The sequence below is a fragment of the Pongo abelii genome, chromosome 1, assembly GCF_028885655.2.
Source record: "Pongo abelii isolate AG06213 chromosome 1, NHGRI_mPonAbe1-v2.0_pri, whole genome shotgun sequence".
NCBI lineage: Eukaryota > Metazoa > Chordata > Mammalia > Primates > Hominidae > Pongo > Pongo abelii.
Genome location: NC_071985.2, coordinates 175,512,235 through 175,535,943, shown reverse-complemented (window position 1 = coordinate 175,535,943; position 23,709 = coordinate 175,512,235). Strand labels below are relative to the sequence as shown.

The 23,709-nt window shown below is 41.7% G+C and overlaps 1 protein-coding gene across 6 annotated transcripts in view; it reads right to left on the bottom strand.

Moving 5' to 3' along the window:
* Positions 1 to 23,709, bottom strand: part of DAB1 (DAB adaptor protein 1) — a 1,275,060-nt gene that overhangs the window by 624,312 nt on the left and 627,039 nt on the right. The window lies entirely within an intron of this gene.

Below are 23,709 nucleotides of genomic sequence, written 5' to 3'. Positions count from 1 at the left end.
GGCTGGGAAGTCCTCAGGAAACTTACAATCATGGCAGAAGGCACCTCTTCACAGGGCAGCAGGAGAGAGAATGAATGCCAGCAAAGGAAATGCCAGACGCTTATAAAACCATTAGGTCTTATGAGAACTCACTATCATGAGAAGCGCATGAGGGAAATCACCCCCATGATCCAATCACTTCCCATGAGGTCCCTTTCTCAACATCTGGGGATTACAACTCAAGATGAGATTTGGGCGGGGACGCAGCCAAACCATATCAGTCTTGCATGTGATCTGATTGATTTTTCATTTAATTTTCAAAAGTCAGTGCCTTGAGTGCTTAACTTTGCACCCAGGGTTCTAGTTACTTCTGGATGCTTACCTTTCTTTTGGACTATAAACTCCTGGAAGGCAGATGCTTATCTAGCAACCCTCAAGTTTCACTCATGCTTGCTTTTGCACTAGAATAAATCAGTACACTGTTGATGACAATTCTGCTCGGCTGTCTCACTGTTGGTGTGCAGTGGCTTTTTTTTTTTTTTTGCATTTATCTTTCCAAGTGTGCCAGTTTCAGGCCTCCTGAACTCAGGCACCCGGCACAGGCAGGTCTCCAAGTTGACTCCAAGAGTTAACAGGTGAGAGCCACTGCCCTGCTCAGCAGCAAGGTTCCTGCCTTCCCTTTTAGGTAACTCAGCTGAAACAGATGTCTTTTCTGAGGACACCCCCAGAGTGTTTATTGTTCTATCACCTCCTGCATCACAGATTCCACAGTACCGGCATTTCTTTTGAGGGAAAAAAATAAAAACATAAGGCAAAGGCTGATTATATGCATAAATCTGAATAGTTATTATAGTAGTGAACAAAGTCTACTTGTCTACAATGAAGTTATCGATAAAATTTGCAACTGTGGCTTAGTCATCCCTCTAGCGTTGCAGGACACCTATCTCATAGTGCTGTTTAGATCCCATGCCTAGAGGTCCTCCGAATCCACCCTTTCATCCAAGCCTCCACAGCTAGTACACTGGCAAGCCAAGCAAGCTAACCTTTCCAGGTGTACTTTAACTCTGAGCACCTCTCTCCACCTCCACTGATATCACCCAAACTCAAGCCTGCATCATGCCTGTCCCAGGCCATCTGGCAGCAGCCCCTAGCAGGCCTTGCTACATCTACTCTTGCCACCCCAGCAATCAGATCTCCTAAAGGAATAGTATTTTTGAAAATATTAATCAAGATACCTCATTCCTCTGCTATAAATCCTCTAAGGTCTTCCTACTGCACTTAGTATAAACTTCAAATTCCATACCTGACTTCCTTCATAAGACCCACCACCCTGCCAACTTTTATGTAGTGTCATTGGCCCCTTTGCTTTTTCAACACATTAAGCTCATTCATGTCTCAGATTCTGTGCATTGCTGTTCCTACTGATTACTCAGCTTCCAGCACCCACACACAGACATCCCCAGGACTCATTCCCTCACTCATTCAGCTATAAATGTCACCTCCTAAGACCCATCTCTTACCTAAAATAGCTCCTGTCTTGCTCTCTGCCCTCATCCTATGCCATTTTCACATATCCATGTTTGGCATGATCTTGTGTGTGTGTGTGTGCATGTGTGTGTGTGTAAATTTAGTTGTTCACTGTCTGTCCCTGTAGTAGGGTGAATAATGGTCTCAAAGATGTCCACATCCTGTCCTAATCCCCAAAACCTGTGATTATGTTACCTTACATGGTAAACGTACTTTGCAGATATGATTGGATTAGTGCTCTTGGGATGGGGAGATTATTCTGAATTATCTGGGTGGGCCCAATATAATTACTGGGTTCTTGTTAAAAGGAGATGCAGGATCAGAGTCAGACAGAGAAGATATAAGGATAGAATCAGGGGTCAGGGAAGAGAAAAGATGCTATGCTGCTGGACTTGATTATGGAGGAAGGGGCCATGGGTCAAGAAATACAGGTGCAGGCATTCCTAGAAGCTGGAAAAGGTAAGGAAGTGGATTCTAGAGCCTCCAGAAGGAAAATGGGACTGCCAAGGTCTTAATTTCAGCCCAGTGAAATGGATTTCTGACTTCTGATTTCCAGAACCTTTAAATAATAAAGTCATGTTGTTTTGAGCTACTAAGTTTGTAGTATTTTGCTATAGTGACCACAGGAAACGAATCCATCCCCAACCCACAACTAGAATGTAAACTGTAAACTTTATAAATATAGGGATTAGTTCCTAGAATAATGCTTAGATCATAGGATGCATTAAAAAAAGGATTTGTTTCATCAGTGAATGAAACCATGAACTGTGTGTTTACATGGGTGTCTTCTACACGAGGCTAAGAGTGGCTTGAGGGCAAGGACTGTACCTTATTGCTATCCACACACCTATTGCCCTTCATGCCTGACACACAGCAGTCAACACAACTCAGGTGATTTGAAGGAAGTAGAATACATTTGTCAAATGGAATGATCTGGAAATAGTTGATAATGTCATAGTTAAATATGCTTGATAAGTATGTAGTCTTTTACGAGGAAAATTGGAATGTGTGTAATGTGAATATAGCAGGTACTATTATTTTTATGTTTTTCCTTATCTGACTTGAAGGTGTTAGCATGGAGCTTAAAGTAAAGAAGTCCAGTTGTGAATGAAAAGAAACTCAAAGACATACACATTTTAAAATTCTCATTCTGTTTCAGAATTGCATCTCTAATGAAAGGATCCAGCTTGTCCTCATGATCTGAAAACAGCTACCGATGAGGCACTGAGAGCCTACAGCGGGTGGGAGGGTCAGAAGGCCTTGAGCCTCACTCAGCAGCTGCTCCAAGAACCCTAGGCTCTGTCAGATGTGCGCACCCCATGTATAAAAGCTGTTTCCCATAGTGTAGTTTGGTTTCTGCACTCTATGGATTAGCTAGGGCCGATTAAGTAACCAATTTATGTACTCAGAGCTGTTTAAATGCATGCTGTGTCTGCATGATAGATGGCAATGTTCTTCTCTGAACCACCATTCCTTCCCCAGGATATTTTCCCCCTCAAAAATAAATATGAAAAGGAGTCTAAAATAATACTGCAAGAGAAACAGGAAATTCAAAACTTTTCACAGCTAATTCTAAGAAAGTCCTAAACCAGATGGCATGAATAATTCTACCTGTGGGAGGGCTGACAGAGATGTGGATCAGAAGCCTGCTGGAAGCTAGGGTGGTACAGCCAAAGGCACAACGGCCTTGGAGTTGGAGAGACCTGGGTTCGAATTCCAGGTGAGCATCTATTAGCTTCAGTCCTGGGCAAGTCATCATACTTCTTTGTTCTTTGCTCTAGTAAAAAGGGGATAATAATGTTTAATTTTCAGGTTGATGTGAAGTTTAGAAGTACGTATCTAAATACCTGTATATCGGTAGCATGAAATGAGGAGTCACAAACTCAGGTTTCTCCAGGGACCTGGCATATTGCATAAAGGAGAGGCTGGCCTGGTGGACCTGTAATGAATTGGCAAGTGTGTGCCCATCGAAAGGGGCAGCTGCTGCTGTGCTGCATCCAGCTGGGAGTGACCATGTGGAAATGAGGGTCCTGGTGTGCCAGAACTTCTCACTTTTCAAGAGAAGCAAGAATGATTATTATTTTTTATGTAAAATGTCTTAAGCTTTCAGTGTTGACAGAAAATTCAAAGTTAAAAACAAACAAACAAACAAACCCCAAATTACTGATCAGGTCAAACACAATGTCTATGAACAGAACCTGGCCTAAGGTCCATCAGTTAATGGTTTGTGCTCTAGATAAATGGTCATTATTATTGCAACTTGGGGGAGCTTTTAGAAACAGAAAGTGTCATACTATCTTAAAGAAATGCTTTCAGTTTGAAGCACCACTTAATAATACTGGTCCATGATGAAGCTTTCACTGTTTTGTGGTGAAATGAAAAAAAATAAGTTTATTCCTCCCTCCCACAAAAGCTAAATTTAATCCATTAGCTTTTGTAAGGAGTAAGTAAGTCCTTTCTTCTTTTGTGATACAGTCTTCTTTCCTTATGAGATGATTGTGACAGTGGGTGATAGGTTTAAGCTGTTTTTCACATCCTTGCTTGGAAAAATTATAGGTTGCCAGTGCTATGTTGGACTCCTTCTCTTTTTAAATTTAGTTTTACTGTTTCTTAACATCCTAGGGCTAGCGACCACTGGTTTGGGGCATTTTTACTAATGTGAATTTTGTCACATGAGTTGTTTCCATAGTGGGTATTGTAAAAGCTGTTGGCTTCTCCTCATTATCCATTTCCGGTTTGTTTTTTTTTTTTTTGAGACGGAGTCTCGCTCTGTCGCCCAGGCTAGGGTGCAGTAGCGCGATCTCGGCTCACTGCAAACTCTGCCTCCCGGGTTCACGCCATTCTCCTGCCTCAGCCTCCCAAGTAGTTGGGACTACAGGTGCCCACCACCGCGCCCGGCTAATTTTTTTGTATTTTTAGCAGAGACAGGGTTTCACCGTGTTAGCCAGGATGGTCTCGATCTCCTGACCTCGTGATCCACCCGCCTCAGCCTCCCAAAGTGCTGGGATTACAGGCTTGAGCCACCGCGCCCGGCCTTTGCCTTCTTTCTTAGTAAGAGAATATTCTGCCAGGCCTGTGCCCTCCAAGAATAAATACCGTATTTTACAGCCCCCTTGCTGTTTTGTGGCCATGTGACTAAGTTCTGGTCAAAGGTCAGCAGAAGTATATTCGGACATTTTCTTGAAGCTCTCTTCAACAAATAACTAGCATGCTCTCTTGCTTTTTCTTCCCTTCTTTCTACATCTGCTACTTGGAACGTGGATGTAATGGCTGAAGAGCCATCTTGAAGGGCAGAGCAGGAAGCTGGAAAGAGCCCGGATTCCTGAGGACTTCACAGAGTAGCACTGCCAAATCCACCCTAGGACCATCAACTTCTGACTTATCTGTGAAAGAGAAACAGACTTCTCTCTTATTTAAACCAGTATTATTGTACTACTTGGAACTGTAACTAATCCTAACTGACAACACTGGGGGAAATGTTTGTAGCTGGGTGCTGTCATTTGTACCAAATACTTGTTTGGGATTAATTTCCCATGTTAATCAATAAGAGGGAGAGAAAATTGAGTCAAAGAAAAAAAAATGTTCTTTGGAACAGTCTTGGATTTAAAAACAGTCTCCAAGCAATTCTTAGTGATGCTGCAAACACAATTAGCAAGCTTTACCAACTGAAAGCATCTTAAGGGTTTACAGTGGAACTACATGTCTTCAGGTCATCGCTAACATCTCATGACTGGAGATGACATGTCATGTTCCTACAGGCAGTTCATAATGAAATACTATCATCATAGCTGAGTGTGAGGGCCCCTGTAAGTACTGAAACAGTGCTGTAAATACCCACAAGTGGTCTTACTATAATAGTAAGGGTACTAACTGCTGCTATCTACAAGCACCCTATGGGAATGGAATATATCTGAGGGAAGGCACTGTGGCTTTTATTTCTTTACCTCTACTACCTGTCCAGCGTTCTTACTATTGCCCCTCCCTCATTTGCTCACTCACCACTTCCTGGACACCCCGACATTTCCTCTGTTTCTGAGTTATGTTCAGCTCATTCCTTCCTCTGGGCTGGCACATTTCCTGTTTCTCCTGTCCAGAGGGATCTTTTCTCAGACCTTCCTGACAAGATTCTATCTCACTGTTCAGATCTCAGCTCAGATGTTACCTCCTTGAGAAGTCTTTCCTTGACCTGTGAAATTTGAATATTTTCCTCAGTCACTCTCAGTGGCAGTTAACACCATCTGAAATTATGTACTCGTTTCCTGCATATTGAATCTTTTTTTTTTATGCTTAGAATAAGGGCAAAGATCTTGTCAGTTTTGCTCACCTGGTTTCTCCACAACATACTAAACACTCAATAGACAGTTGAATGAAAGACTATTTAACATGACACGATTACCATACGCAATCTGTGGGATTCTACAAGAAATCCATAATGTTCTGTAGGTACTTATAGGAGATCTATAATGGCAGCGCAGGCATTATAGATAATCTATGGTTTCCCATAGATCACCTGCTCTGAGAATATAAATCCTTTCAGATTCTTTTTAAAGGGGCTAAGACCCCCTTTAGGCAATCTGTGACGGCCGTATCTCTCCAAATATTATGAAATGGGTCTACAGGGTATTTTGAATTGCTCAATAGAAAAGTGAGGGAGGATATTTCACATACTGCCAGAGCAGGAAAAGCATGACCAAAAGCAAGATGGTAGGAGAAGTGCCAGAATCCCTGGGGAACAAGGCATCAACAGGACTAGCATGTCTGCCATGCTCTGAGGGTGGCAGAGGATTGGTAACTAAGCATAGAGCCAAACTGTGGAGGACTCTGAGGGTACGCAAAGGAATTTTGACTTGAGCGTTTCTCTCTGGGCATCAGATTTCTCACCTGTAAATGAGCTGATGTGCTCTATTTAAGGATGCTAACTGCCTAGCCAGTGGACCATCATTCTGTCACTCTGTGTCAGTAGTGGACATTCTTGGTACCCTGCCCAGACTCCCTTTCCTGGGCTGGTGCACATACTGCCCAGCTGCTGTGAGTGTCAGCTGCTAATGACTGACAGCTGCTCCCTTCTTCCAAGAATAGCCCTCTGCTGAGGAGAGCCACCAGGCTGGGGGCATGAACCATCCCCATCCCCACATCCATAGCCAATGACCAACCGCCAGTGTACGAAAGGTTAGCCCCCTGCCTCAATTCACACTGCAGTGGCCCAGGTTGGTCCCCAGCTGAGACCACATCCTTGCTTAACTTTCTTCCCTGCCTTCAGCCTGCTTTTCTCTCTCCCCTTCTGAGAGGCTCGTTACTAAATAATTTCCACAAGTACCCCATCTCAAGCCCACCATCTAAGGAAGAACCCAAGTTAAGATGGGTCCCTTGGCATACATCACTACATTGATCAGAACACTCTTGCCCTACAAGCTCAGATGCCACCTTAAAATTGTCACCTCAGCAATTCAAGCAACACTTCCACTCCTTTGAAACTGGCATTGGAGAGAAAACCTGTTTGGCAAATCCTGAGCTAGAAGATCTCTAAGGTCCCTTTCTTTGCTGACATTTTATAAAATGACACTTTTTAGGTGACTTTAACTTGTGTTGTGAGTGAAAATGGGAAAACAGAGAATCAGAAGTACTCAAATCGAAGAAATGTCAAACTCCTTTTCCCAAGACTCACCTGTGCTTGTTTGCTCATTCATGAATATTCTCCTGCCATAAAAGTCAAAAGGTACCTGGGTTCTATTTGCCTAGCACTGAATTGGGCACTTGGGACATGCTCCCTAAATATCTGGCGATTTCCACACTTACATAACTTCTCATTTTACCTAGAAAAGAACTTCCTCCTGCTTACAAATAAGGGACTATGAGTGTGATGTTAAGAAGACCCACTGAAGGATTTCTGGACTAGAACAAAAACTCCAGGGAAGAGATCTTCTTCCTCAGGAAAAGGGAAATAAAAGATGCACCCTCTCTGCAGACTCCACTGATACAGGAAAGAATATCATACTAAAGGAGAGGAAGACTGGGCGCGGTGGCTCAGGCCTGTAATCCCAGCACTCTGGGAGGCCGAGGTGGGTGGATCACTTGAGGTCAGGAGTTTGAGACCGGCCTGGCCAACATGGTGAAACCCCATCTCTACTAAAAATACAAAAATTAGCTGGGCATGGTGGTGCATGCCTGTAATCCCAGCTACTTGGGAGGCTGAGGCAGGAGAATCACTTGAACTTCGGAAGTGGAGGTTGCAGTGAGACAAGATCATGCCACTGCACTCCAGCCTGGGTGGCACAGTGAGACTGTTAAAAAAAAAAAAAAAAAAAAAAAGCAGCAGCAGCAGGCTGATTGACAAGTCTTCCTTCAGGGGTTGGCTGGGAAGTGTTTCAGTAAGTGAGAGTTAGGAAAGAAGACCCTGTGGGTTCTGGTACTTTGCTTTTACATTTGAGAAGTGATTCCTAAACAGTGCACCTGTCCACAGGGGAGCTTAGACGGTGGACAGTGGTGCTGGGTTCTGTGGTGGGACCAAGTCATCAAGTGGTGAGAAATGAGAGCAGGAGAGAGTCTCAGGCAGCCTTTCTGGAGCCTTTCTATATATTTTGGAATTAATGTTTGTTAAGAATATTAACAGCTATTACACAGATAATAGCATTACTATTTTTTTAGTTGCAGAATCAGCATATACACAGACATGTATATATGTGTGAGTGTGTGTGTATCTTTAAACTAGAGAGACAGCTGAGTACAGTGGATAAGAATTTAGATCCTGGAGACAGACTGTGGTCAAATCCTGGCTCTGCAACAACTGCGTGACCTTGGGCAAGTGACTGAAATGCTCTGTGCTATAGGCTATAATTCCATCATCTTTCAAAAGGACGCTAATGATAATATCTCACCTTACCGAGCTGTCATGAGAATTAAATGAGTTAACCTTTGTAAAACACAGAGTATGTTGTGTAGGTGTTTGCTAAGCAAACAACGTGCTCATTTTGTTAAGGGTAATGAAGAAAACAATGGATTAAATGGATTTATTTAAACTGCAGGACTCCTCAGGACCTAAAGTGTTAATATCCTTTATGACAGGAATATGATGGGTAGCAGTTACAGATCCTTTTTTATGGAGCATCCTGCAGGACAAGTATCTATTAAACAATTAGGGGAACAAAACCTCGCTTAAGGAGATAGCCCTATCAGGTGAGGAATAAAGAGAGTGAACTAATTTTTATGGAGCACCTGGTACATGGCAACACTGTGCTAGGAGCATGATTTGCCTTATCCTTTTTAACTACAACATTTTGAGGCTATTAAGTCATCTATTTATTTTTTGAGATAGAATCTTGCTCTATTGCCCATGCTGGAGTGCAGTGGTGCAATCATGGCTCACTGAAGCCTCAAACTCCTGGGCTCAGGTGATCCTTTCACCTCAGCCTCCAATTAGCTAGGACCACAGGGGCATGCTACCAGGCCTGGCTAATTTTTTAAATTATTTTTGTAGAGATAGGGTCTCCCTGTGTTGCCAGGCTGGTCTTGAACTCCGGGGCTCAAGTGTTTCTCCCACCTTGGCCTCCCACAGAGCTGTGATTACAGACATGAGTCAGGGCCTCTATTTTATAGATAAAGAATTGGAGCTTTAGAGAGATGGAGTTGGCCAAGAGTGTCCTATGAAATATTTCAGGGCCGGCAGGGACAATCCTTCTTTGTCCAACTGCCAAGCTTCATCCTGGGAAAATGGAGGTCAGGGAGGACTTCAAGGAGGGGAGGGGTCCACTGGATCCAGAGCAGAGTGGGACTCTGACTAAGGGCTGAGCAGGCATGAATACCACCTGAGACACAGAACAGGACAGCAAGGCTGCTAGAGACTGTCAAGGCACAGAAGGACTGAGCTGGTGACAAGAACAATGACTGGAGACATTTGACACATCCCAGAATCCTCACCTTTACTGTATTTGTTACTTTGTTACTATCTGCCTGCTTCCAACAGGGATCCACCGTCATTCCCTCCAGAGCAGGCTTGCGGGCTTGTTTTCAGGGGTAGCAAAAACGGCAATCCTGGAAAATTTGTTTCTCTGGTGCCAGCTGAGAATCCACCCCGAAAGGAGAACCTCCCAGTAGAGGAGCTCAGTGTGAGAAGGGGTCTGGGCTTTCCACATGAGGTCTTTCAATTTCACACAAGGCCCAGCAGATGATGAGTTTGAATGTCCTAACCTATTCTCTTACATAGGTACATATGGGGTGATGGAGAAGATTCCTTTACTCAACCAATGTTTACAGGGTTAAACGAGAAGGATAGGTCCCTCTGGACTTGTTTCCAGGACTCCAGGGAAGATGCTAGTTTTGTATGAGATGAATCTCAAAAAATGCTTATTAAACAGATGATTGGTGATTGAGTGAATCTGACTTTTGAAATATGCACAGAAATAGAGTGTTTCCCATGAGGGGATAAACCCGCAGATACAACTATCAGCAAAACTTGGGGTGAGAGTGAGGGGAAGGGGTTGGATTAAAGAGGGCTTTGAGATAAGAGGTACCCAACATGTGGCACAGTGCCAGGCACCCAGACACCTAAAAGATGTACTGCCTGTCCTCATGCTTTCCTTCTCAGGCCAGCAGCAGCAGGAGCAGGGGAGAGAACACAGATGCAGAGAGGGAGAGCTAGACAGGAGGAGGTAGGAGAAGGTAGGAGGAGGATGTAACAGCTGCGGTGCCACGGGCTCTGGGTCTGGAAGCAGCGGGGCAGCGCGGCAGACACACCTACTGCCCTAAATCATTAGCAGCAACAGCACGCAGGGCTTTGTTTGTGTTGCCTTCTGCACCAGATTGTTGCTTCCTCACTGACAAGACAATTTGCAGACTGGCCTACTTTCTCATCCCCACCTTCTGCCTTGGGTTCAAAGAGTTGGTCACAAGGGGTGTGTGTGTGTGTGTGTGTGTGTGTGAGAGAGAGAGAGTGAGAGAGAGGCAGAATTCACAAGGTTAAGCTTGTGTGCCTGTTTGTCTGAGAAAGTGTTTGTGTGTATGAGACTGAGAGACAGAATTCACGACCTTGAATTTGTGTGTGTTGGGGGAGACAACAGAAGTCATAAGCTTGAGTGTGTGTGTATGTGTGTGTGTGCACATGCACGTGTGTGAGAGAATTCATGAGCTTGAGTTTGTGTTTAAGAGAGAGAGTGAGATGTGTGTGTGTGTGTGTGCGTGTGTAGGAGCCCTGAGAGGGGGGAGATTTGGCCTGAAAATGATAAAAGGCCTTCCTTTTACTCAGTAATTTTACTGCTTTTGTGAGGGAATAACAAGCTGGGATAGTGCGTGGGGGTGGGGAAGGGGACGCAGAACTCATGAACCCTCACTGAAGGGCTCTCCTACCCTCTATCTTTACTTTCTGTACTTTTGAACAATGCTGGGGCTTACTCAGGATTTCCAATTTCTGCAGAGTTTGGGGGAAACTGAGGTTGTCCCTAAGAGGGTTTAGGCTGGGGACTCTGAGGCTAGGCGATTTTAAGTTCCTCCATGGAAAGGTGCACACATGATCCCTCACACCTGCACCTCTGGATCTGGCATGTGATCCAGCACTAGCAGGCGCTCAGTAAATGTTGTTGCAACTCTTTGGTATTAAGTGGGATTCTTGCTGCAGAGAGTGACTGACTTGCCTCTGAAGGCAATCAAAACCATATTCCAAAGTACTAATGCTTCCCTCATTTGTATGGTTTCATTGCCAGGTTCCTTGCCTGATACAGATAGGCCCCCAATTACCTCTTGACTGAGATAGTTTTTGAACTAACTAGTTGCTTGACCAAACTCAATCTTCCGCATATTGCTCTTCAGCTATTTGTATACAGAGACACAGACATAGAGCAAGGCACCAGTAGGCTTTGGCAGTGGAGTCCAGACTCAAATGCCCTGAGCAGTCCTGCAGTAGCTTAAATGTGTGATGCAATGTGTGATAAGAAACAGGACAGGTGGGAGGGCAGGTATTTATACTCAACTATTAAAGAAACACACAACAAAAACAAACAGAAAAGGTGAGTATACATGTTTTCAATCAGTTTCAGAAATAAGAGACCTGTATTTTCAGTTATACCCCTTGGGGGTGTTAACGTTTCTACCCATTAGAAGACAGCTGGCATGGAGGCAGGAGGAGAGACTCTTACTTCAGGTTTGGAATGAGATGAAGGGGACTGTGCAAGGCATCTTTTGCCCAGTAAATCCTGTCACTGCAAGCCTTGACATTACCCACTCACACAGAAAAGTGGAGAGGCTAAACCAGGGTGGCAGAGCTGGACATAGATATGGGTTTGAATCCAGGCTGCACTATTAGCTGTATGTCTGTGGATGAGATATTAAACTTTGATGATAGTCTATCTTCTTACGCATAAAGTGCAGAAATAATAACTGACTTAATGATAACATATGGAATGTTTTCTGTGATAAGTATTCACCACATTTTAGTGTGTTTAATCATGACAACAGCAACTCTGTGTGGTAGCTACTATCATTTTTCCTGTTTTATGGACTAGGAAACTGAGACAGAGAGGTTAAGTAACTTGACCAAGATCACACAGCTATGGTCTGGTAGATTGTAGACTTGAGCTAGGGCTAGCTTAATTCCAAAGCTGATATTCTTAAGTATTTTGCTGCTCCACTGCTGCCTTTGTGCAATTTTGTGAGGACTAGATGGGATTTTCTCTATAAAGTGTATGAGAAAATGCCTACCTAGAATATAGACAGTGTTTGCTCTGTGCACTTCCTAGTCATTTGTCTCCCCTTCCTGGTCTTCTTTGAGTTTTACTCCTTAGTTTAGGCCATGAGGATCCTACAAGGTCCTCCTAAGGCCATCCAGAAGTTATGCTTCCATGATTTAAAAATTAACCCTGTTGTCTCCATGTCTGAATAATTGAGGTTTTTCAATAATAAGGCAGGGTGATTTATAGAAGTGCCATTAGTCTTCATAATAAATTTATTAAATGATCATTGCTGCTTTTTTTCCCTTCATATTTGTCATCGGCGGAGTGGTAATTGGTGTTTGAAATCCGTGTTGGCATGCCATCAAACGAGCCTGCTATTCTGATCAAGCAAAGCCGCCTGGCAGCAGGGGGCCGGCAGAGCTGACAGGAAGCAGGAAAGCATGGGCCACAGGCGGTGAGATCTTCCCACGGAAGGAGTGGCCCAGGGCTTCCGGATCTCCAAATTAACTCATACGCCCCTGTCTCTTCTTCAGCATGGAGGCAGGAAGGTCTCTGTCGAATTTGTTGAACTCCTTAGACAAGCACAGGTTAAATACATATGCCAGGATGGTGGTCTAGCACTTCATTACAGTGCGTTAATTATCATCACCTTCAACGGCAATTAATAACAATTAAGGGTCTTGTAATAACATGAGCACTGTGTGGAGCTACTTTCGAAGCTGCAGGAAAGTGGAATGGATGGTTTTGGAGTACCAGAGTTGGAAGCATCAAACATACTGTCTTAAAATAAGAGTATGAATGACATTGTTAGGCTCTGTAAACTGAGTGGGACATGCAAGAGGCCACATCCCCCACTAGGCTGGGGTAAGGAACTGACAGAATAAACAAGGCCTGCAGACAGGCTTCTGTGGCTGGGGATGTGTTTTGAAATAGTCAGAATTTGAATGCCCCTAGGCCGGACCTGCAAAAAGCCCCCTGCATTCTCCAGTTCCAGCTTGGTCCTGAGATGATTGTCTTCTTACACCTGTCTGTGCCCTGAAGTCAAATTCATCTCTGCTCTAAGGTGAAGAAAGAGGTCCAGATAGCATGCTTCCTTCACAGATCTGTTGTGGGGAGCCCATGAGAGAATTCATGCTATGCACTAACAAAACACTGTCTGGCAAGTAGTGAGCATTCAACACATTTCAGCTCTTTAAACAAATACAAAGAACGCTTCTGTCCTCCACTGAAGCAGGCTATGAAGACTTTGGGCTTTCATGTCTTATTGTGGCATCTGAATGACTAGAGAGTCTCTCTGGGGACCCCAGGCAAGCTGCTTCACCTCTCTTGGGAGCCAAAGGGGAGAAAGTCCCTATCCCACAGGTTTGTTGTCAGAGTTAAATGGAAGGATACATTGAAGTGCTTGATGCATAGTAGGCACTTAATAAATTACAATTCCTTTTTTCCTCCTTTCATCTTTTCAGGCTAGAAGTCAGTGAATCAGTCTCTAACAGGTTGTAAATCCTTATCATATCAGGAAGAACACTTTGGTTCACAGGCTTCTGGTGTCACATGACACCAGGATGAAATCAGCTCTGCCACTTACCAGCTATATGACCTTTCCCAAGTGACTTAAACTCTCAGAGTTGTTTCCATATGGGTGAAATGGAAACGATGAAAGGAACAAAAATGTGGTTGGGCACACTCAATGAGACAAGGAGTGTGTTTAGTGCTTAAGAGCTCCATGGATCATAGTTGCTAAGACGGTTATACCCAACTTGAAATGAGAACTCACTTTTTCATTCAAAGGCACCCTTAACTGTGTATTTATCATTGTGTCTATTTGGAGAATTAGGTTTGAAATGTTAATTTTCACTTACTTTTAAAGATCCAAACTTAGAAAAGATGACATTATGCACTTACAAACGATAAGTTGTAATTTTATGAAATTGAGATGCTTTCTAATAACTCACATTAACAAAGCCATATATACATTTCTAACCAAAAAAACCTTTAAAATTAGAGTTAAGCTAATGAAGATCTGTCATTCTAAGACTTATTTGGGAGTTTTCCTACATATACTGGCAGACACTATCTTCTCGAACAAAATATTTTTGCTAAAGCAGCAAATGCCTTCTTTCTCTAATGAATTGCCAATTTTGTAAGGTTAAATACATAGTCTATAGGGTTTTCATTTTTTTAAAGATTTTTCTATTTATCTTGGGAAATTACAGAGATGATGAAAATCTAAATATAATTTAATGCAAATGTATTCAAATAATTATAGGACGAAAAGTCAACAACAAGTAAAAGCCCCCTGTATGTGTTAAGGACGGATGCTGGGAAGGAAGGCATTTTCACCTTGAGAAGGCGAGTTTAAAACGTTCCACAACAACCTTCTCTCCCATGGTCCTTTTCTCCCTACTTCCCCCCTTTGCTCTTTCCTTTATCCTTCTTTTCACAACAGATTTCTGTTTTTCTTTCCTTCTCTTCTTTCCTCCCTCCTTTTCCCTCCTCCTTCTTCTACTCCTGGCTCTATCTTTTCTCTGTGTGTATCTTTCTGTCTCCATGCTGTGTCTCTCTGTATTTCCTCTCTCTGTTTGTTTGCCTCATGCCCCATCTCCCTCCTTATCTCACTCATCGCATCTATAGGGACAGGCCAGCCACTGGGCTAGGTGCTAGCAGAGGATAAAAAGAAGGCCATGGCTCCATTTCTGCCCTTGTAGGCCTCAGGGTTTTATGGGGGAGGCAAACAACCCTGCTAAGAAAGTGGAAGTATTACACTGGCAATCAGCACTCACTCTGGCAAAACAGTGTTTAGCACAGTCTTGGAAAGCAGAGGGAAGTTAAATAGAAGATGAAGCTTTAAAGTATGTCTTGAAGGATGAAAAAAAGTGTCCAGGCAAAGGGACGGGCGGGATAGACACAAAGACATAGGCAATTATAGAGACTTTAAGGAATGGTAAAAAGATAAAGTCAGGCTGCTAAATTAGAGGAGGGAAAGGGAAGGGGGAAAAAGGAAGAGAGAATGAGAGAGTGAAGACCGGGAATCAGGGGAGTGGCCAGAAGGAGAAGGCCTTATAGTTCTAATAGTTGTACACCAGTTCTGGCTCAGTACAAAAGCCCTATTTTTGGATTCATAGACCAGTTTCAAAAATAAAACAAAAAAGCCGGGTCAAACCTTTATTTTATTAAATAAAGACATTTACCAAAATACTGTCTATTAGCATTGCAATTATATGAAATGGGTGACAGTTAACACCTAAAGTAATAGAAGAAACAATAAAAATTAAAGATATTAGTTTGGAATGGATCATTTAGATTTAGGTAAAGCTCATTATGGAATCCCTTTTTTTTTTTTCTTAAGTTTGTTTCAAAGCAGTGACAACTTGATTATTCATCATGATTACTGTGCTTGCTTCCACAAATCTGCATTTGAGAAGCACTTCTGTATGCAGTGTCAAGGAGGTTGTATTCCTATTTGGGTAGCAGTGAGGAGCTGGTGAAGGTTTCTAAGGAGATGATGGTCAGTGCTCTCTGGGCTACAGGAACACCAGGGCAGTGCAGAAGCTCACCTCTAGCCTGCTGTGTTCTGTGGGTCACAAGCTATGGTGGCCTAAATCTATTACTAGAAGATGACTATACTCACACCACAGAGGATGGTTGTGGTAATTAAAATGTCTAATAGATGTGGAGGCACTGAGATGTCTAGAGATCTAACTGCAGAGATCATTAGCGTCAGAGGACGATCTCATCTTGAATGCTGGCAGCTAGCGAAACTGGACCACACAGAGCCATGGAGGGGGTGAGCGGTCAGGTACAACCTTCCCCTGTGTCTTAGTGTATTTGGGCTGCTTTAACAAGACACCATAAATTGGGTGGTTTATAAATAATATAAATTTATTTTTCATAGTTCTGGAGGCTGGGAAGTCCAAGATTGAGGCTCCAGCAGATTGGGTGTCTGGTGAGGGCCTGCTTCCTGCTTCACAGATAGCCATCTTTTCACTGTGCCCCCACATGGCAGAAGAGATGAGGGATCTCACTGGGATTTCTTTCATAAAGGCACTAATCTTACTTATGAGGACTCTGTCCTCATGACCTAATCACCCCCCAAAGGCCCTGCCTCCTAACACTATCACCTTGGGAGTTAGAATTCCAATGTATAAATTGTGGGGGAAACATAAACATTCGGTCCTTTGTGCCATGTGTGATGGTTAATTTTATGAGTCAACTTGACTGGCCACAGGGTGCACAGACTAAATATTACTTCTAGGGGTTTCTGTGAGGGTGTTTCTGGATGAGATTAGAGTTTAAATCAGTGAATTTAATAAAGTAGAAACTGTCCTCCCCAGTGTGAGGGAGAGTCATCCGATCTGTTGAGGGTCTGAATAGAACAAAAGGCAGAAGGAGAAATTCACCCCTTTCTGCCTGACTGCTTGAGCTGGGACAGCCATCTTCTCCTGCCCTTGGTGCTCCTGGTTCTCACGCCTTTGGACCCAGACTGGGAATCTACATTATTGGCTCCCCTGGTTCTCAGGCCTTTAGACTGAAGCTGACTTATACTCACTGGCTTTTCTTTGCAGGTGGCAGATCGTGGGACTTCTCAGCCTCTATAATGGTGTGACCCAAATCCTTATAATAAATCTCTTCCTATATATCCTGTTGATTCTGTTTCTCTAGTGAACCCTCACTAATACACCATGTCTCTCAAGCTCTTGTAGATAGCCACCATTGCTGGAACTATTACTTTGTACCAGACATGTGCTAAGGTCTTTGCTTATTATCCATTACAACTTTTGTGTACTCATTACATATGAAATGGTACACTTGTTTAGTACTAGACAACTTGTAATGGAAAAAGCAATTTTGTTTTAAACCACTATGTCATCAGACTCTAGCTAATCACTGAATGGCATATAATAAATGTTGAATGAATATTTTTAATTGAAAATTGAAAAGGAGATCTCTCCCAGGTCTTTTTTTTTTTTTTTTTTAATACTTTAAGTTTTAGGGTACATGTGCACAATGTGCAGGTTAGTTACATATGTATACATGTGCCATGCTGGTGTGCTGCACCCATTAACTCGCCATTTAGCATTAGGTATATCTCCTAATGCTATCATACCAGTTTGCTGTTTTCTGACACTTTCATATCTATGTGTTTGTGCTACTTACTTCCTAACCCCTCAACTTTTAGTCAAGCAACTCCAAATTACTGAGCTCAGATATAACGTCTGTAGAGAAGCATTCACCAGTTACTAAGATTGGGTTAAGTACTTGTCCCTTCTGCCATTGTATAGTACCCTATCTTCAGATTATCAGAACTATAATTGTTTATGTAGCTGTCTCCCCTACTATACTAAAGATGGGAAGTAATCCCACAACAGTACATAGTAAATACTCAGTTAATATGTCTTAAATGAATGAATGTTAAAAGCAAAAAAGTGAGCTAAAATGGAGAAATGCAAGCATAGGGAAAAGCTAGAAGAGACAGACCAGAGAGATAGAGGGGCCTAAGTAGGATTTGAACCAAAACCTGACTCCATAGCCCATGTTGTTTGCATATACTGAGTAAATGCATTGCACTGGCCCTAAGCCCAGCAGAATATGCTGCATCATGTCAATTACTGAGGGTGGGGTGGGCAATAGGCCCTTTAGTTCCACTCTCTGTTCAAGTCTCAGTGCCTAGTCCTTCCAAGATCCCTGGAGTTAACTCTCCTTGCACTAGTTCCTGGCTACTTTGGCAGAAGATGCCAAGTGCTTATGATTTCAGGCCCAGTGCAATTATTACCTCCCTGGGAAGGCTGTTATAACTCCCCTAAGAGTGGAGATATTCATGGCTTTCTTTGTGTGCCACAGGCGATGGTGAAGTGAAAAGAACACCTAATTTGGGTTGAGATAATTTGGAACTGAGTCCTGACTCTGCCTCGTGGGTGTGACCTTGAGCAAGTCACAGTCTCTCTGAGCTTCAGACTCCTCATTTTTAAAACAGATAGCAGCTATTGCTTTGTCTGGCACTCCAGGGATGTTTTAAGATCAAAGTCAATGCATTGACATGTAAAAAAGCATTTATAAAGTGTAATATGCTGCACAAGAGTTAGCAATTAATTTTAGAGGTCGGGCTGAAGTCACAGTTTGAAGACACAAAGGAATGGGCAGTTCAGATATGAAGAGAGATGTGGCAGATATTGTGGCTATCTTAGTAAACTCCTTCCACCTTTTCCTGTCCAACTCACGAACCTTAAGTCAGCCATTCACCCATTCATTCATTCATTACTTCACTCATCACACATTCACTGAGTGGCCACTGGTATCAGGTACTAGACCCTGAAAATACTTAAATAAGTCACATAAAATCCCATCCCTTCCTTTAGGAAGCCCATTGTCTGTTTTGAAGGCAGACAATTATAAAATTATAAAATATCTGACCCTATTTGGTCATATATGACCCTATTTGGTCATATATGACCTTTGTACCAGTCATTCAAAAAATCTTTCGCTGATTACCAAATGGATTTGTTTGCAGTGCTCACATTTGCAACCCACATTTCCTATTTTGTTTCCAGGTGTTACAGCTTATTGGTTATTTCATCTGGCACTTTCATCAAATTAGTTCGATAAAGTTTTACTCTTCTCATTTCCAGTTTTTACTCTTTCTTCAATATTTCCCAAGATTCTTTGTATTTGGAGATTTTCAGTTTTGTCTCAAAGCAATAATTACATCTAACACTTATATTGAGTTTACTATGTGCCCAGTGCTATTCCAAGCACTGAATGCACATTAACTTAATTAGCCGCCTATTTAATCTCTCTTCATTAGTCTCCTTAGCATTTTTCTAGTTTCATAGAGTTCTTACAGTTCTTACAAATTTTAAACCTGTGATTAAAAACATAAATATATAACAATGCATACAATTATATAAGTAATTAAATCTTCAGAAACTCATACAATTCTTATGAGTAGTTCTCCACTCTGTATTGCACTACACGAAAGGGACACATTTACTGTTACATGTTGCAGAAATTCTGAGCTTACTTTAGAAAAGATTACTAAACATATGTCAGAAACACATGCATTTCTTATAAATGGCCAGCAGCTATTTCTGCCTTGACAGTATCAATATTTATAGACTGACGTAGATTTCATGTGACCACTGGCTGCAGTGTTTGTGTGAAAAACCCACCCACCTACCATTAATTAGGGGAACACACCTGAGTGCTCTAGGGCCCTATAGAGGTAAGGAGGGGAAAGAGAGATCTGACAGGTGGGACTGGAGGACTGTCCAGGAGCTAACACAACCTAAGTATGAAGGAGAAGGAGGAAGAGTTTTGAAAGTTAGTTTTCTAGGGCTACCATAACACATCATTCAACCTCTTTGAATTGTAATTGGCTTATTACTAAAATGGGATAATATGAACTAATTGGTAGGAGTGTGTCTGAGTTAAATGGAGAAACTCATGTCAAGAGCCTACTAGAGGCTCAAATCTTTCACAATCCTGTCTAGGTAGTTAGAACTTAGATCTCCAGATAGCTCAAGAACTTAAAAAAAAACTGAACTGATTTGGAAACACTTGACCTGCCAGAAGGAGGCCTTCTAGACCCACGGAGCAAAGAGATATTGTCATAGCATTACAAAGGTTGAGGGTTTTTTTTTCCCCCCTTAAAAAATTACATTAAGGCTCCTCTCAGTTCAAATGAAATGCATTCCCATGATAATACTCAGAGCTTAATGTTCATAACATTTCAGAATAAAAAAATCAGTTCTGTGTTTACTTTGTGCTTATTAAACAGGAAAAAGATGAAAGGAGCAAATAGAGGAAAGACAACCAAGATTATTTCCAATTTCTCGAGATATCCCTTCCACCTGGATGCTTTGATAACGGCATAGCAGCAAACAAAGTTGGAGGCTACATGAGACTCAAAAATAAGAGGGAGAAATCACTCAGTTCTGTCATCCAGATATTTCATTTGCAGGGCAACAAACAGCCAAAGGACCAAATATCAGGGGAAGTGACTTCGGATTTCAATTGTCTTAAGTTTTCACAGACCTGCAGAATCACAGCTGGGAGGAGATCTTGAGAGGTCATCTGGAACCCGTGCAAATTTTAAAACTCCTCATGTCGATTATTTTTAAGGACGATGAAAAAAGAAATGTTATAACTTGCTGCAAGAGTCCACTCTAGTGTTCAATAACCCTCACCTCGGGAAAATTGTCTCTTAAAGCTACACTAAGTGATTATTTCTGCGAGAAAAAATGTGAGTTATTTGTTTTACCCTAAAGGTAGACAACATGGGGTCTATTTATATAAAAGGGTAGGGTTATCTACTAAGAGATAGCAAAAGTTACTCTGTTTTTAGAATCCAAAGAACTGAGTTCAAATCTTAATGCTGACACTTGCTAGCCACATGACCCCAAGCTAATTACTTCACTTAACTGAGCACCATTTAATAAAAGGAAGTCCTGGCCTCAAAGCATCCTGGGCACCCCACGTGAGGAGGAAGGAGGGGTGATGACCAAATTGTGGAATTAAAATATACTCTGCTATTTTACCACTGAAATATCCACGGATTTGTTGCTGTGCTATGTTCATTATTTTTAAGTCCAAAATTCTAGGTATTAATATCTGTAGAGCAAGATCAACAATTTAATTATTCAAATTATGTGAAAAGACAAACTGATACAAAGTCTACAAGTCTAAACACGTCCAGACCTTCACGAATTGTAATAAGCAACCATATTACGGTCCTGCAAAGCTCCTGTTGAAAGAGGAGCTTTATTACTACAGTTCAAAAAATTTCTGAGAAAACAGAATATGAATGTGACAGTATGGAAATGGATACAGGGACTTGTGCATCACAGCCACCAACTACACATGATAAAAATACAGAAGACGTAGACCTATCAAATAATTTTCTTTGGTGGGAGTGGGTAGGAAACATAGCTCCTTCTCAAGACAAAACCTATGTATAGTCTTTATTGGCATGGGCATGGAGGGAAGGGTGGTTCAAACAAAAACTCAAAATTATCAAATAAGAAATAAAATTATTTAAAGATGAAATTCAGAGGAAAATATTTAGGGTTAGCTCTTAAGTGTCTCTTCACCATTCTTCTGACTATTCACAAAATCACCAGAAAAGCTTTTTCAGCAGCAAGTAAAGCTTGCACAAAAATATATTTGCGAATCATTGATGTCACTTGACTCATTTCATTTTTTAATTAGCACATTTTAAAAAGAGCAAGTAACATTTTCATTTTCAATTTCCATAATTAAATGCATTTTTCTAGTTTATATGCTATTTAGTTTATGGTTTGAATATTTAACTTAGTGATTTACATCTACAAATAATTTATATGACAGTTATGTTTACATTTTGTAAAATTTCCCTGATGTTTATAGTATCTATATGTTTTTGTATTTGAAGTACATTAAATAGCTTTGTTTCTTTGAGCCTTTTACTTCATAAATTTTGTGTACTTTCAAAATAAAATACTGATAGTATGTAAAATAAAAATTGAAATAACAGAATTGTTACCTTGCCGCAGCATTGCAATCACTAAAATGGAGTTAGCAAACTGAGATTAACCTGACATTCAGCAGGGAAATGTACCAGGACCCAAAGGAGGGGTCAGTAGCCCAAATCAGCAGAGGCAAAGAAGACTGGCTTTTTTCTCACTCAAGGTACCTTCCCTGCTCCATGTTACCAGGACACAGGACCCTCTCTCTGATAGATGGTAACTGGGTATTAGCATCAGGAGACATATCAGAGTTATTGATCAGGGAAGTGGGAAAAGGTGATATCGGGCACAACAAATATTCCACTGTAGGCTTCTGAGGGAACAGTCTACAGGGAGTAGAAGATATTGTCTGAGGTATATGGGATTTAGGGAGGCCAGGGACCTGGTATACCTAAATTGCAGAACTGCTTTAAGAATTAAATATTAGAGAGTCTCCAAAGGACTCTTATAATAATTTCACATGTGTAAGAAGATTACTACAATGTAGTGCTGCATAGGTGGGGAACTTGGTGCAAATTCTACTCTAGTATAAATTATTAGTGGAGTACTACTCTAGTATACATTATTACCAGATGTTTCTAAATTAAAGTGTTATTAGAAAAATAAATCTTTTCTTTAATAGCGTTTGTGTGAAATTTGGTGTGTGTTTATCATGAGTGGACTTCCAGTTTAACATGAAATTGGGATCAGCCATAGCAGATGAAAGGTGTCAGTATCAGTAATCTATGAGACTAGAAGCAGAGAGGAAAGTGGTAGGTGACTAGCATGGTGGAGGAAGCTAAAACGCTAAGATAGGATGCAGATGGGGTTGGATGCCATCAATAAATTCACAATTTCACTGAAGAAATTCAGCACCAGGCAGACACAGACAGAGGAACGTTGGGGTGGAGTTGAAACAGTGGGGAGGAGTATTGTGTGAGAGTAGAGAGGAGAAGGGAAACTCAGGAGAATGGAATTCTCACTCATGGTAAGAGGAAGTCAAGAGATAACACCTGAAACTGACAAATCAAAAAACAGCAGTGTAAGTGTGTTACTTAGAATGGAGTAAAATAACAGAAGAAAACGTTAAAATAATAAGTTTCAGAGTGGTGGGTATATGGGAAGTAAGAAATTGTTATTCTCTGACAGGAGTTGTAGTACTATGTGTTTTAAATGCATCATACGGATACTTTTCTTTTAAATTTAAAGCAAATAGAATGTACTAGATTAAACAGTAGTTCTTATTATGCTGTATTAGATAAGACCAAAGATATGATCACAATGGGAAAGGTTAGTAATATGATTTTTCTAAAGCAGACAGTAAGTATTCAGTAAACATGGCTTTTCTATATGTTTTACAGTTAAGAATATTGTTCTCTAAATCAGGCTCAAAGCTATGTACCAAGTATGTCAGGATCTGAGCCCCTGAGTAGAGCTCTATGTCACTTTAGTTGTGGCTTGATGGAAGAGCAAGATCGGGAGAAGGTGTGTCCTGTTGTCTAACACTGCAGGGCCAAGGCTGTGAGGAGAGGAGGGGGCCGAGATGACACTTCTCATTCAGGAATTCTCAAACTTGAGCATGCATCTGAATAACCTGAAGGGCTTGTGAAAACAGAAGGCTGGCCTCACTCCCAGGGTTTCTGATTTAGTGGCTTTGGGATGAAGCCTGAGTTTCTTTATTTCTAGTAAGTTCCCTGGTGATGCTGATGCTGCTGAACCTGGGACCACACATTGAGAATCATTGGCCCAATGTGTGGTGGGCAAGTGGATCTCAAGGGCAGGCTGCTGAGGACTGGCTGAAGGAAGAATGCTGTTCCTGGAAAGGTGTTTGAATAAGCTTTGTGCCGGGAAGGGAGGGACAGAGTGGGGAATCTAGGTGTCCCATATATTTTCTAAGGCTGGCATTGTAATGTCTTTTAATAATCTCCTTGGCTCAGCCCAACAATCTCTACTTTAAAGAAATGTCTGATTCCCACAATTCTAATAATATGTGCCCAGAAGAGAGCCCACCGATGAAAGTCTGAAAAATAGATTCAATTATCCTTCTCCACTATTGAACCTAAGCTATG